Source organism: Callospermophilus lateralis, chromosome 2 (assembly GCF_048772815.1).
Source record: "Callospermophilus lateralis isolate mCalLat2 chromosome 2, mCalLat2.hap1, whole genome shotgun sequence".
Classification (NCBI taxonomy): domain Eukaryota; kingdom Metazoa; phylum Chordata; class Mammalia; order Rodentia; family Sciuridae; genus Callospermophilus; species Callospermophilus lateralis.
The window spans coordinates 150,881,855-150,895,652 of record NC_135306.1 but is presented as its reverse complement, the minus strand read 5'-3'; the positions used below and the strand labels follow the sequence as shown (position 1 = coordinate 150,895,652).

The window sequence follows — 13,798 nt, the reverse complement described above, 5'->3', positions numbered from 1 at the left end:
TTGGATGGGCACCTAACAAGGTCCAACAAATGCTTACCACTGGCCCAGTATCAAAGTGAGTCTATAGCTATCTGACACAAGCCCACTCAGCCTCTTCCTACCCAGGGCTCCTTGCTCTACTTGCTTATCTCTGGGCCTTGGTTCCTCCTATACAAGGAGGGAATCAGAAGGCATATCCTGGCTTCACCATCCAGAGCCCTGGGATAGAACAGCTTTGCTAACAGGCACTAAGAGTAAATATAAGGAGTCAGCATGGTGTGTTCACAAATAGAGGTGTCTCTTCCTGAAGTGCTCAAGGCTCTGAGATGTTTGTAAATCAGGCCCAATTTTAAAAATGAGTGGGGGTGAACCGGGAGCCATGACAGCAAGACAACAGCAAGACATTCAGCAAATTGAAGCCTGTACAATGAGCTGCAGGTCCTTATGAGGCCCATGTGATGATTCTAGATCTCTATTAATCACCTCCAACCTCCAGATTCACACTCCTCTCCCCCCCCCCCCAACTGGGGATTGAACCCAGGAGTCACTCCTTTTTATTTTATTTATTTGTGTGTGTGTGTGTGTGTGTGCTGGGAATTGAACCCAGGGGCTTGTGCATGCGAGGCAAGCACTCTTCCAACTGAGCAATATCCCCAGCCCACTCCTTTATATTTTTGAGACAGGGTCTTGCTAAATTGTTGAGACTGGCCCTGAACTTTCAATCCTCCTGCTTCAACCCCCTGAGAGGCCCCCTGAGTAGAGGCCAAGGCAGGAGGATCAAAAGTTCAAGGCCAGACTCAGAAACTTAGTGAGACCCTCCCTCAAAATAAAAAATAAAAAGGGCTGGGGATACAGCTCAGTGGTATAGATCCCATGGGTTCAAACCCCAGTACTGGAAAAAAAGAAAGAGTATGGGGCTGGGGCTTTAGCTCAATGGCAGAGCTCTTGTGAGGCACTAGTTTCAATCCTTAGCACCACATAAAAATAAACAACTAAAATAAAGGCATGTTGTCTATCCACAACTACAAAAAAAATAAAGAAAGAAAGAAAAAAGAAAAAGTCTGGAATGATTAGGTGTTAGGGCGGCTAGCTCTCAGCTGGGGAGGAAACAGGTTCTGACTTCTAATCTACCTCCCCTGCCCTTGGCCCAATTCTAGCCACATTACTGTCTTCCCCAGGCCTTGAGGTAGACACTTTTGCTTCCAGGCTGGTAGGAGAGCCACAGGGGACCCCAGCAGACCCAAGTCCAGTTTGTGGAATTGGACTATAACCTGTGGGATCAGCCATGAGGAAGAGATGGCAGCACTGGTCTGGTGGCTTCTGCATTTTTAGCATCCCCCCACCCAGCACATCTCAACAGACAGTAAGATAAGATTGGAGTGACAGCAGGAGGAGGCAGTGAGGGCAAACTGACAGAAGGAACTCCCTACCCCAGAAGGCTGCCAATCTGAGGAGGAGACAGAAACCCAGGAAGATACAGATGGCAAGATGGCAAGAACCAAAACATCCCTCACATCTAAACACAGATTAAGACAAGAATAAATCTTTTGGGTCTCTTGGGTCTTAGGTCAGTAAAGGTGGGTGATCTGGCACCCTTGGGCTCAGGTGGCTATGCCCTGGGCTCATCCCTGGGTCTTGATTTCAGATGAGATTGGCTGGCCAGCAGGTAGGCAGAAGGGCATCACTCCATTCTACTCATTAATTTGCCCTTGCAAAGGAGTGTCCTTGATTCTAAGGCTCTTTACATCTCCTTGAACATGACAGAACATACCGAGTCTCACAACACCACTGAGCAGCATAGCTAAGGGCCTGCTATTCAAAAGTGGAAGAGTAAGGAATGGGAAGGAGCCTGGGGACAGAATCTGGACAGGAGTCCCAGGCCTAGGCCATCCCTGCTTCCCACAGTCTGTCAGTAGACCTAGATTCAAAACCTTTTCTAGCTGTGTAACCAGAAGCAGGTGACACATTCTCTCCAAGCCTGTTTCCTCATCTGGAATAATAATACCTTCTGAGAATTACTGAAATGAAGAGCTGTACATATGCCAGTGTCACTCAAAAATATAACTCGGGGACAGGGTAGGGCATGGAGGAATGCACTGGTCCAAAAATGTATGGCTCCAACAAAAAGCATTAAAGTAACACCTTGACATGTTAGGTATGATTCTCATGAAAGATTAAGCAGTGAAAAGGGCTGGCAAAGTATGACCCCTGCTCTCTGCCCATTCAGCCCCCTGCCCCAGACCCAAGTCCCACAGGAGGTGGATGGAGGTGCCTCTGTAAGCCCAGGGCAGAGCCCATGTCTGACTGTTCTGGGCCCCAGAAAGAACAGCACTAAGCGGAGCCGGGTGGGTGTAGAAGGTGAAAGTGTGTACAAGAAGGTGCTTAGCAAACTGAGAAGCCTCCTCATGGGAGTGAGAGGACTTATTACCCTGGGCTCTGAGCAAGACTGAGTCTTATTATGCCCCTCCTAGAGAGAGCAGCTGAGGCTCCAGGAGGGCCCAAATCATACACAAAGCAGAATCCCTCTGGGTCCAGCCCCTAGACTGTGACCCCAGGACTGGGGGGGGTCAGTGAGTTGTTTAGACATTTACACTAGACTTTGCTCATAGGCCCTGACAACTATTGGAGTAGCGGTAAGGGCATCTGCCTAGAGTCACCCCTTGGCCAACTCCCCAACATCTAAACCCCTCAGACTAATGTCATCTGGCTTCAGCCTCCCAAAAAAAGAAACAGAAGGCCCAGCTAGCAGAGTCAAGCAGAAATAAAAATCCCAGGACTCCTGACTCCTAACCCCCATTACATACTACTCTTTCCATTTGCCTGTGGGGTCCTTGGCATTGTCACCACCTTCTCTAATCCTCAAGATTTAGTTTCCATCCTCACCACCAGTGCCTCCCACCCTGACCATGTCCTGTACAATAGGGGTCCTGCAAGACTTGACTTGCTCCTAGGTACACATTTCTACTCACCATTTAGCCAGACAGACAGATGACTACTTCAATTTCCCCTCTGGGAGGTAAGAAGGCCCACCACTGGTGCCTTCTGCCCCCACCTCCTCCTCAGGGGTATGCTACCTGTTAGTTGGGTGGAGCAAATTCCCAAGTTGTCTAGGGCAACAAAGCAATATCCTAGGGGCACTATTCTAGAAGATTAGACAGTGACTTGTGTGATGTCACTAGGAAGCAGCAGAGCCTCAGTTCCACAGGCCCTCAAGAAAGGTCCAGGACAAAGCACTTTGAGGCCACCAAGGCTGGCTTAGCCTGGAGAGGGACATGTTCTTTACAGTGGCAATAGGAGCTACATCTCAGTCCCATACAAACCCGGATCTAAATGTTTACCCAAGGCGGTCTCCTGGCCCTGATGGGCCTCACTGAGCAAATAGCCCACACTGCCCTGAGGGTGCTGTTACAACCTCTGGGAGCTACAGCCACTGCATTCATCACCCAGAGTTACCCATATCCTTACTCCTCCTGGTGACACTGTCACAGTCACATACATCATCCCAATGTCTTATCAGAATTATACACAAATATACACCATCTCATTCTCAAACATGGCCAGTCCAGCACAGGTACATGCACATACATGGTCACACACAATATCAGAGTGAAGTTGCCAGTTTAAAAAAAAAAAAAAAAAACAACAACAATGTGCTGGGAAGGTAGCTCAGTGGTAGAGTGTTTGCCTAGCATGTGCCAGGCACACACACACACAGTATGGGACACCTAGTGAAATTTAAAAATTTAAATTTCAGACAAGCAATGATTAACTTTACTACATCTCCAAAATTTGCTAAATCTGGCAACCTTACATTTGAGGCACTGCCACACCCACGTCACAAAACCTTGAAGCATTATGCAGTCACATGTCAGTTCCCAAACAGACCTCAGATGCCTGCTGTGTCAGGGGAATATGCACATTGCACCCAAGTCATAGTGGTGTATAAGTTGTCATGTACACACACACACACAAAAAAAAAAAAAAAAAAAAAAAAAAAAAAAAAACCTCTGCACCTTCTTTCTGTGACATGCCTCTAGACCAGGGGATGTCTTTCATGCTCATTTTGTCTCACCTTCACACCTTAAGTGAAATGTCAGGCAGGGACCATTAGCTCCATTTGACAGCTGAGGGGAAAAAAAAGGCCCAGCAAGAAACAGAAGCTATCCTAGGTGCTCCAGTGTGTTTTCCCCTAGCTATGGGAAATCAAACTATACCTGGGCCAGGCTATGTCCCCTGTTGTATCTGAGTTTCCCAGACTCACCAGCAGCACTCAGGCCAGCAATGTGTCCCAGAGGAGCCTCTTTTTTCTGAAAAGATAATAGCCTGGGGGGTCTTAGGTGTGGACTCCTGATCTCTCTTTATTACCCAAAATGTGATTCTGACTTCTTCCTGGAAGCCCCTCTAGTTCCAAGAGGTGAAACTGTACTGAGTCAGAGCACTGGGGGCCCAGGTTTTAGACTAAAAAGGAACCAAAAGAAGGAAGTCATGTGGGCTGTCAGAGAGGGGCTGTAGTCTCAGGACTAGAGTTTCTATCCACCCTGAAGAAGGACTGAACAACCTGTCCTTCCTGAAAATACTCAAGATACCTCCACCCTCTTAGCCTGAGCACAAATCCAGGGGAAGGCTCAAGGTCAGCAGATGGATCAGGCACCTCTGAAAGGAAATTCTAGGGCTTCTAGAAGGCAGAGATCGAACTCAGTTCTTGCAGACAGCAGGTCCCAACAGATATTGTTAGCAGGAGTCCTTAGCACAAGCCTGGGGCCTTCCCTGGTGGGGAGTCCCTGTGGTTCTGCTGCAGTCCTTCCTACTGCACCTCTTTAGGATGTACTCCTGTCAGAATGGTGGGGCTCAAGAGGCCTCCCCCACAGAGTTAAGGAGGATGCCATCAATTGTGAAGTCTTGCATGGCGGTGTTGGGGGCCAGTTAAACTTGTCCTTTCCTGAAGCCTGTGGGTAACCTGGGCAGCAGGATCCTGCATAGCCCCAAAGATCTGCTTCCAAGGTTCTGGGTGCAGGGACTGGAGGATGGGCCTGGAAGGATGGAAGAAGAGGCCTGACAGATGGGGTAAAGTACCTAGCTCAGCAGTCTAGGAAAATGACTTGGGCCAGGGAGCCAGACTGTCTGGTTAAAACACCTTACTCAGTGTGTGATCTAGAACATTACTCAACCTCTCTGTGTCTCAGCTGTCCCACTTTTTTTTTTTTTAAACCCAGGGGCACTTCACCAGTGAGCTACATCCCCAATCTTTTTTTTTTTTTTTTTTCGGCAGGGGTACCAGAGATATAACTCAGGGGCACTCAACCACTGAGCCACATCCCCAGTCCTATTTTGTATTTTATTTAGAGACAGGGTCTCACTGAATTGCTTAGTGCCTCGCCATTGCTGAGGCTGGCTTTGAACTTGTAATCCTCCTGTATCAGCCTCCCTAGCCGCTGGGATTACAGGTGTGCACCACCATGACCTGCCTCCAATCTTTTTTATTTTGAGACAGTGTCTCACTAAGTTGCTAAGCCTGGCCTCAAACTTGGGAATCCTCCTGCCTCAGCCTCTTGAGTCACTAGGATTATAAGGTGCCACTGTGCCCGGCCAGCTCTCTGACTTCTAAGATGGGTGGACTACGAGGATTTCCATCATCAGAATGAAGACAGAGCACTTTTCTCAGTGCAGGGGTCCGGTTTTAGGTTCTGGAGGATGGGCAAGGGAGGATGGAAGAGGAGGCTCTTTGAGTGCTCAATGAATGCCACAGCAACTGTCTATCTTATCTCCTGAGCTTCCTTACCCCCAGGTCTGGCATCTGTCCCCAAAGCATGTCCTCCTTGATTCCTCTCCCTTCTCCTGACCTGTGTTAATCTGGAGCCTGGAGGGTTGAGAATAAGGCAAAAGTGGATACGATGACATGTTGTCCCTCTCCCTCATCCTCAATTCTCAGAGGAGCTTGCAAAAGGTCTGGCTGGGTCCCCTTTGAGAGACCTTCACTCAATGGCATTAGCTTCTTACATCCATACTCCTCTCCTTGGTGTCTGATAAATAGATATCAGAATGGCAGCGTGAGTGGCACAGGGAGCCTGGCCATGCCCACCCAGTGGGCAGCACGGTTCTGAGATATCCTCACTGCAGAGGCTGGTTCTCAGGACTGTGTGAAGGGATTGAGTGGGTGGGTTCCCAGGGACTCTAAGAATGGGACTGAAGGCTCTGTCCTGTGTTAAGGTTCATTCTGGGTTTGATCTACCCCTGGAACAGGCCTCTAGCAGGCTCAGCTATAGGATGGAGTGCTACAGTTCAGGGAACTCCTGCCAACCACTCCTTCCTGCCCTGAATCCCTGGTGCCCTGGGTCAGCAGGCATCTCCAAGTCTTCCCCAGGGGAAGGCTGCCTCCTTCAGCACCTTCTAAATTTAGGGCCAGGGCTCTATGACTCATTCCTGAATCTGCTTTGCTACCCTCCTCCAGGAGTGTGCTCCCACAGTATTTTTATCTTCTGCTACCTCAGACTGATTAATAAGGCCCCAGAATCCCACAAGAGCCACACACCAAGAGCTCCCTGCTCCCACTTGCCCCAGGTCAGCTCTGGCCTTCTTTTTGTCTATACCCCGCCTTCCCTGATGTTTCCACATTCCCAACTCCCTCAACCCCAACTAGAGCTCATGTGCCTGGGTGGGGTGGCCACATTGAGGTCTGGCTCAAAGCAGAACTAGGGGAAGGAGAGGTGAAGTAAAGCCCTGCCCACTCCAATTCATCTGCTGGGCAGAGCCCTCACCTGAAGTCAGAAAGCTATATACTGAACCAGAATCCTCCCTCCTCTCTGAGGCTCTCAGTGAGTTCTTGGCAGTGCTAGACTTTTGTTTCCTCCTCTATAAATAAGGGGTTCAACCAGAATTTTATTAGTCAATCATGGATCAAAGTTGAAATGACCACTGTGTCAGGCTTCCATCATCAAGCAGGGTGGGCTGGGGGTGGGGTGTCTGGCAGGCCTGTTTTCCACCCAAATTCCTCCTTGCCCCCAATCCCTGCTCCACTCAGGGGAAACACAGGTCAAGAACCTGCTGTCAGTCTTCTTGGACTTCTGCCCTGCAGGGAAGAGAAGTCAGGTACAACCCCCTACCCTGAAGGGGCTGGAGAGATCCCAGGGTCAGTTCTGGTCTGTCCAGGCATGTAACATACAACTTCAGGAAAGAATTGTCTCAACTCTGGGCCTCAAGTGTGGGGAATGCATGTGGAGGTGTTAACACTGGAGACATCTCTTTCTTTGCCAGGCTCTGAGGCCAGAGGAGAATATGGGGACCTGGGTCTTCCCTTGGCTTCCAGAAGTATGAGGGGCATGGTATGGAGGAATCAGGGACATGGGCAGACCAGGGGATGCTGCATGTCTGCTGGAAGAGAACCCATTTGCAACCTGACTGTCTCAACCTGTCTTCCCGAGGAACAACAGTGGCCAGTGTTTATTAAGTGATTATTATGTGCCTGGTGCTGTTCTGTGCACTAAACAGGTTTTAACTTAATTTATAGTTAAACCTCAAGACAGCCCTGGATAAGGCTTACCACCTCCACTTTACAGAACAACTGGAGGCTCAGAGAGGGGCAGTGACTCACCCAGAATCACTGGGAGGGCTGGTGAAAAACCAGGCAGGTCTGACTGCAATCCTGGTTTCCATTTGCTACCCCAAGGAAGTTCTTCTCAGAGTACACATTAGATACCTAATAAATGTTTGATGTCATTATTACTGCTATGTGATAAAAAAATCCCTATTCTAGTCTACTTGTCCCCCAACTCCTATGCGTCCTTAAGAGAGTCCTTTTTCTTCTTTAGTCTCAGTTTCCCTGGCTGAAAAACAGAAGCAAGTGAAGGCCCAGAGAATTAGATACTTGAAAGAGGGGAGGATCTTGGATTTCCTATTTCTATAAATAGCCAAATTGCCTTACTTGCCCGAGGAGGTTCAAACAGCAATCAAACCTCAGGATCTCCTAGTTCTTACCTCAACCTACCCCTAGAACCTCTAAGAGCTCTCCAGAGGGAAACAGCTGTGTACAGCCCAGCTCTGTTACAAGATACAGAGAAAAGTTCACTTCCCTGTTGAGCAGCTGCATGATCCTGCAGGTGGCAAGTTACCACCTCTCTTCCATCTGTACTAGTGGCTCCCACAGCCTCACCTCAATGTGCATCACTTCCTCTCCTCACCACCCAGACCAGCTGGTGTATCACCTCCAGCTGCCACTGGCCCAACTGGAGTCATCTGTGCCTCTCAAGCTCAAAAACAGAGTCCAAGTCCTACCATTCCTTTCTATTTAATCTGTCCCCTTAATAGTGACACATCATCTGTCACAACTGGGCTCCTGCACTCACCTTTGTCAAGTCCCAAGAAGCATCTCCAGCAACACTGTTCTTTTCCCCCAGGATTCTCCTGATACTCCTCAGTTTCCTGCTTCTGGTGGTCACCTCAACAGAGCAGGACACTCCTCCAACAGGCCAATGTGCAGAAGCCCAGGCCCTCAGGGAAACAGTTTATTTCTCTACACCTATATCCAACAAAGACACACTGCTCCTTTGATTCAAGGAAGGGCTCCAGGCCCAAAAGTAGGAGGGTTGGGTTTCACTCTTGCTCACAGGCTGCTGAGACCTGAGGCAAGCCCCTACCCCTTTTGGCACTCTCAGTTTTGCAAATTGTAGAAAGAGGAAATGGGTCCCTCAGTCTGCAATCACCTAACTATAATAATCTTTTGCCTTTATAGACTGCTTGGGAATTTCATTTTCATCCCTGGATCTCGTTTGATTCTCCCAACAAGCTAATCCACTTATAAATGAGAAAGCTTAGGTTCCCAAGGGAACAAAAATACCCAAGTCACACAGCAAATCAAAGGCAAAGCCTGGATTAGAGCCCTGAAATCTTGGTCCTTCCCTGGTCCTTAACTTTCTGTGATGCTGGGACTCTTGCTGTGTGGCTTTCTTTGATTTGTCCCATTTGTAAAAGGACAGTGTGAGGATCTAATTAGGAGAGGCAATGAGGGGGGCTGTGTTTGGGAAACCATAAAAGGCTGCAGAAAGATGACTGGACTGCTACATTACTACTTAATTGCTCTTCTCTTGGCTGAAGCGCCCCCGCGCGTCGATCCCTAGACGCTCCGACTGCGCAGGCGCCCTTCAGTGTTTACAGACGCCTCGAGGCCCTGCATTTGCGCGTGCGCTTCCAGCCTCCCGGCCAAGCCAGAACCCTCCGGCGGCTCTTCCTCCTCAGATTAGAGCCTGCGCGCTCCAGTCCCCCTAGCGGTTGTGGCCGTTCTGTCACCACGACTCCCTGGGGACTCAGTCGGCTCCGCGTAGGTTGGGGCGTCTCCACAACCCCAGAGCGGCGGAGATGTTAGGAGCGACGGGAGGCACAGAGTGATCACTATCTCCTCCTCACCCTATTTTCAGCATCTCAGTCGTCGTTCCACTGAACCTCAGGCGTCGATCCTAGCATCCACCGCCGCAGACACGAGACCGTAGTCAATCCCACCGGAACCTCAAAGCACCGCTGCATGGAGCTGTAGTTCGCGGTTAAGACCTTCCTGGGGCTGGAACGCTGTAAAGACTACGTTTCCCAGAAGTCCAAGAGTCAGAGTCGCAGAAGGACCCGCCGCTTGTTGGGAGTTTAGAGTTTGGGGACCTTACTGGGGTTCTGCAAGCGAACCTCAGGCTCTGAACCTGGAGTGGCGGAATCGCGTAGCTAGCGTAGGAGTGCACAAGCATTGCGAAGGATGTGTCTTAGAATACAACCCATTAGTTTGCAACTCCCACAGGGCCCCCTCCCCATCACTCCTCGGAGACTGCACTCTCAATTATCATCTTACTGCAATAATGGAAATGTTCTTTATCTGTATTATTCAATACTATAGCCATTAATCTGTGATTACTGAACACTTGACATGTGGATAAATGCCATGCATGAATTCAAATTTGTACTTAATCGAATTCATTTTGAAATTAATGTTGTTGTTTTTTTAGTTGTAGATGGACACAATACCTTTATTGTATTTTTTTTTTTTTTTTAATATGGTGCTGAGGGGCTGGGGATATTGCTCAGTTGATAGAGTGCTTGCCTTGCACACAAAGTCCTGGGTTCAATCTCTAGCACCACAAAAAACAAAAATAAAAAATAAAAATAAATAAATGTGGTGCTGAGGATGGAACCCAGTGCCTCACACGTTTTAGGCAAGCACTCTACCACTTAGGCAAGCACTAGTGCGCTCGCCTGGCATGCGTGCGGCCTGGGTTCGATCCTCAGCACCACATACAGACAAAGATGTTGTGTCCGCCAAATACTAAAAAATAAATATTAAAATTCTCTCTCCCTCTCTCTCCTCTCTCTTTAAAAAAAAAAAAAAAAAAAAAAAACAATTCCAGCCCTCTTAATTAACTTTTATTAGTTTGCAGCTCCCTCCTCAGTTTTTGTCCCTGGAAACCTCAAAATTAGTTTGGACTGTAAAAATCTGCCCTGCTATTCATCAGGCTGAAATAACAGACACATAGAAGGTGGTATTTTATTATTATTATTATTATTTTTATTCCAGGGATTGAACTCCTCCTGTCTCAACTTCACGATCTCCTGGGATTACAGGCGTGCGCCACCTGCCTGAAGGTGGTAAAATTAACAAGAAATATTTTTCCTAAATACATACCACAACCGTAAAAATTTCCTAACAACCCTTTGCTTTAAGTGACTACTTCTTCCTTACTTAACTGAGCAGCCTTGTTTTCTAAAATTATAGGCTATTGGAAACAGCTGTTTGAATTGTTTAAACAAGAATGAAACTCTTGCCTGGGGGATCTAACTCACTAAATGGACAGAATTTACACCCAGGGGCAGAGATTGAGATAAGGGGTTTCTGAACATGTGTTCTACTCTAACCAGTCTGGGTGGCCCACAACTGTAATCCCACACACTTGGGAGGCTGAAGCAGGAGGATCAAAGTTCAAGGCCAACCTGGGCAATTTGGTGAGACTGGTCTCAAAATAAAAAATAAAAAGGGCTGGGGTTATAGTTCAGTGGTTAGAGTACCCTGGGGTTCTATCCCCAGGGCTGCCAAAATAAATAAATAAAATTCTAAAGAAATCTATCCATATTAACTTCATTGTTTCCAAGGAAACAGCACCTTGCATCCACTTAGCAGTCCAGACCTGATGTTGACCCCTTTATACATGGCTCTGATTTGCTTGAGTCTATCACCTACTGTCCAGATGTGGTTGACTAAGGCCAGGTGGAGGTGCTGGGTCATGCTGCTGGAAGTGTAGACAGGCTGTATATAGTGGGCATTGTGCTGGAGGGCACAGTAGTGGGCATGTTGAGTGGCTGCAGGTGCCTGCCAACTACTTCCTGGTCCCTCTCTAGCCAAGGTTATTCTCTTTGCTATCACCATCAACCTGAGCTTTACTGACTTTGGCAGCTGTCTTCCTCACCTGCTTGTTGCTCATGCTCAGAGCTTCCCCTTCAGTCTCCTGGCTGTGGCTGTTGACAGGCACCTATCTGTGTCCCACTTGGGTGTATAATTTTAGTCACTAGGTCCTGAGCAGGGGGAAGATGGTTATTGCTGTCCTCTGGGTCTTTGCCTTTAGCTTTGGATTGACTTCATTCCTAGAGTGGAACAGTAAAGACAGTACCACAGTAAAGAAAGTCCCAAGATGAAACCATAGATGAAAGTTGCTGCTCTTTAAGAATGTGGTCCTCATTAATTATATAATATATTTCAATTTCTTTTTTTAACCTTTATTTTACTTATTTATTCTTATGTGGTGCTCAGGATCGAACCCAGGGTCTCACATGTGCGAGGCAAGCACTCTACGGCTGCGCCACAACCCCAGCCCCAATATTTTAATTTCTTTGGCTGTGTCCTGCCCCCAGTGCTCATAATGTTGCTGATCAAAATCAAGGTCTTTATGGTGGCCTGCATGCAGCTTCAGTCAGCACACCAAGCTGATGGGCCACTAGAGGACCACTGTCTATCCGGAGATAACACTACCAAGTCACAGACCTTGACTGTGGGAGTTTTGCTCTGTGCTGACTGCCATCAGCTGTGTCACTCTTCTTCAGCCATTTTGGGCTAAGGATAAACCCAAGTGGGTAATGAACGTGGCCATTCTCCTGTTATAGCCAATTCAGTTGTCAATCCCATTGCCTATGCCTCCTTGAACAGAAACTTCTGCTATATTTTTCACAAAATCACCTCCAGGGGTATGTTCTTTGCCAGAATGATGTCAAAAGTGGGAATGGGTAGGACAGGACACAGCCTGCTCTCAATGTGGGCCGTGACATAGGTTGTGGCCTCTTCCAGAATAAGTCACAAACTCACAATAAACAAGGGACAGGGAATGATTGATTTTCATTGTGAACGACAGCTCCACCTCAAAATTGGGAGGGCTGCCTCTTTGGAGCACTTCCCTGGAGTTTCCACATATCTAGCTATATGTATGTATTAGTAAGCTCCAAGGGTTGACAAATAGATTTATGGTTCTATGCAGCTGTTCTTACTGTGTATATGATGCTGACAGCTTAAATGGATTCTGAAAGACTTTTTAAAAAAGAGTCTGCCTTGGTTATGATAGAAAATGACTGAAACTATTTAACTGTAGAACTATGTGAACTATTATAATGCGAATATTTTTAAACTTAGGGGCAATGGAAAAATAAAAGTTGGCTGTACTAAAAATGTATACTTGTTTCTAAGAAGGCAACCAGGAAAATAACAAATATAATTCTTCAATCAAGAAACTGCCATATTGTGATTGCTTCAGCAGCACATATATTAAAAATTGGAATGATACAGAGAGGATAGCATGGCCCCTGCACAAGAATGACAATGGCCCCTGCACAAGGATGACATATGAAGCAGTCCATATTAAAAGAAAAAAAAAGAAGCTGCTGTATTAATCTAGGGAAATCATATTCTCATAAGTTCTTAGGTAGAATTATCATCAGAAAATCATGTCAAACTGTTCTTTTTCATTTATAGAAACTACCCTTGAGGAAGAAACTGGAGAAATGGGATTCATTCTCTATAACATTCTCTCTTTAAAAACTAGGTAGTGGGCTGGGGATAGAGCTCAGTTTGTAGAGTGCTTGCCTTGCAAAGGCAAGGCCCTGGTTTTAATCACCAGCACCACAAAACAACAACAACAACAAAAAAAAAACTAGGTAGTGAATTTTATATCACAAGTTCAAACTTGGTCAAGTTATTGGACTCCCATGTATGAAAATTTTTACCAAGTAAATTTATATGAGTGCCTATTTTGGGTGAAATGAAAATAAAACTGTAAAAAAACAAAAAACTTTACCTAATTTATGCCCCTCTCTCAAACCTACAATAATAATAAGGAAAGTAACTTTTCCTTTTATCTTTGATGGAACACTCACATGGGTCCTTTGGTGTGTTGTCTGTCTCATTACAAAGTGTCAATAAACCTGACTTCATCAAATTGTGAGGTTTGTCCCTCGTGGGTGGGACACTATGAAATATTGGTGTCCTCTAGTCTCTGTCACAGCCCTCTCTTTTTCTGCAGGCTTTCTTTGGATGACCTCATTCACTTCCATCCAACCCCCCAGCTCATGCTTTTCTCCTTTCATGAAGACAATTCTCTCTGGTTGACCCACAAGTTACTTAAGCTCAATATGTTCAAATCTGAATTATCTTTTTTTTTTTTTTTTTTTTTTGGCTCTTTTCTTTGGTTGGAGGCAACAACAACTCATTGATATGTTCCAAGTAAGAACTAGACACTGACCACTTCTGGCTAGAGAATGGGTGGGAGACAATCCTCACTAGGCCAGGTACCTCTTCACCCATTGTACTCAAATT

At 46.8% G+C, this 13,798-nt stretch overlaps 1 non-coding gene across 1 annotated transcript; it reads left to right on the top strand.

Moving 5' to 3' along the window:
* Nucleotides 1-12,727: 12,727 nt before the first annotated feature.
* LOC143393207 (U6 spliceosomal RNA) lies at nt 12,728-12,835 on the top strand. The gene has a single exon (XR_013090514.1). It is a non-coding gene; the product is annotated as a U6 spliceosomal RNA (small nuclear RNA).
* The last annotated feature ends 963 nt before the right edge of the window (nt 12,836-13,798 follow it).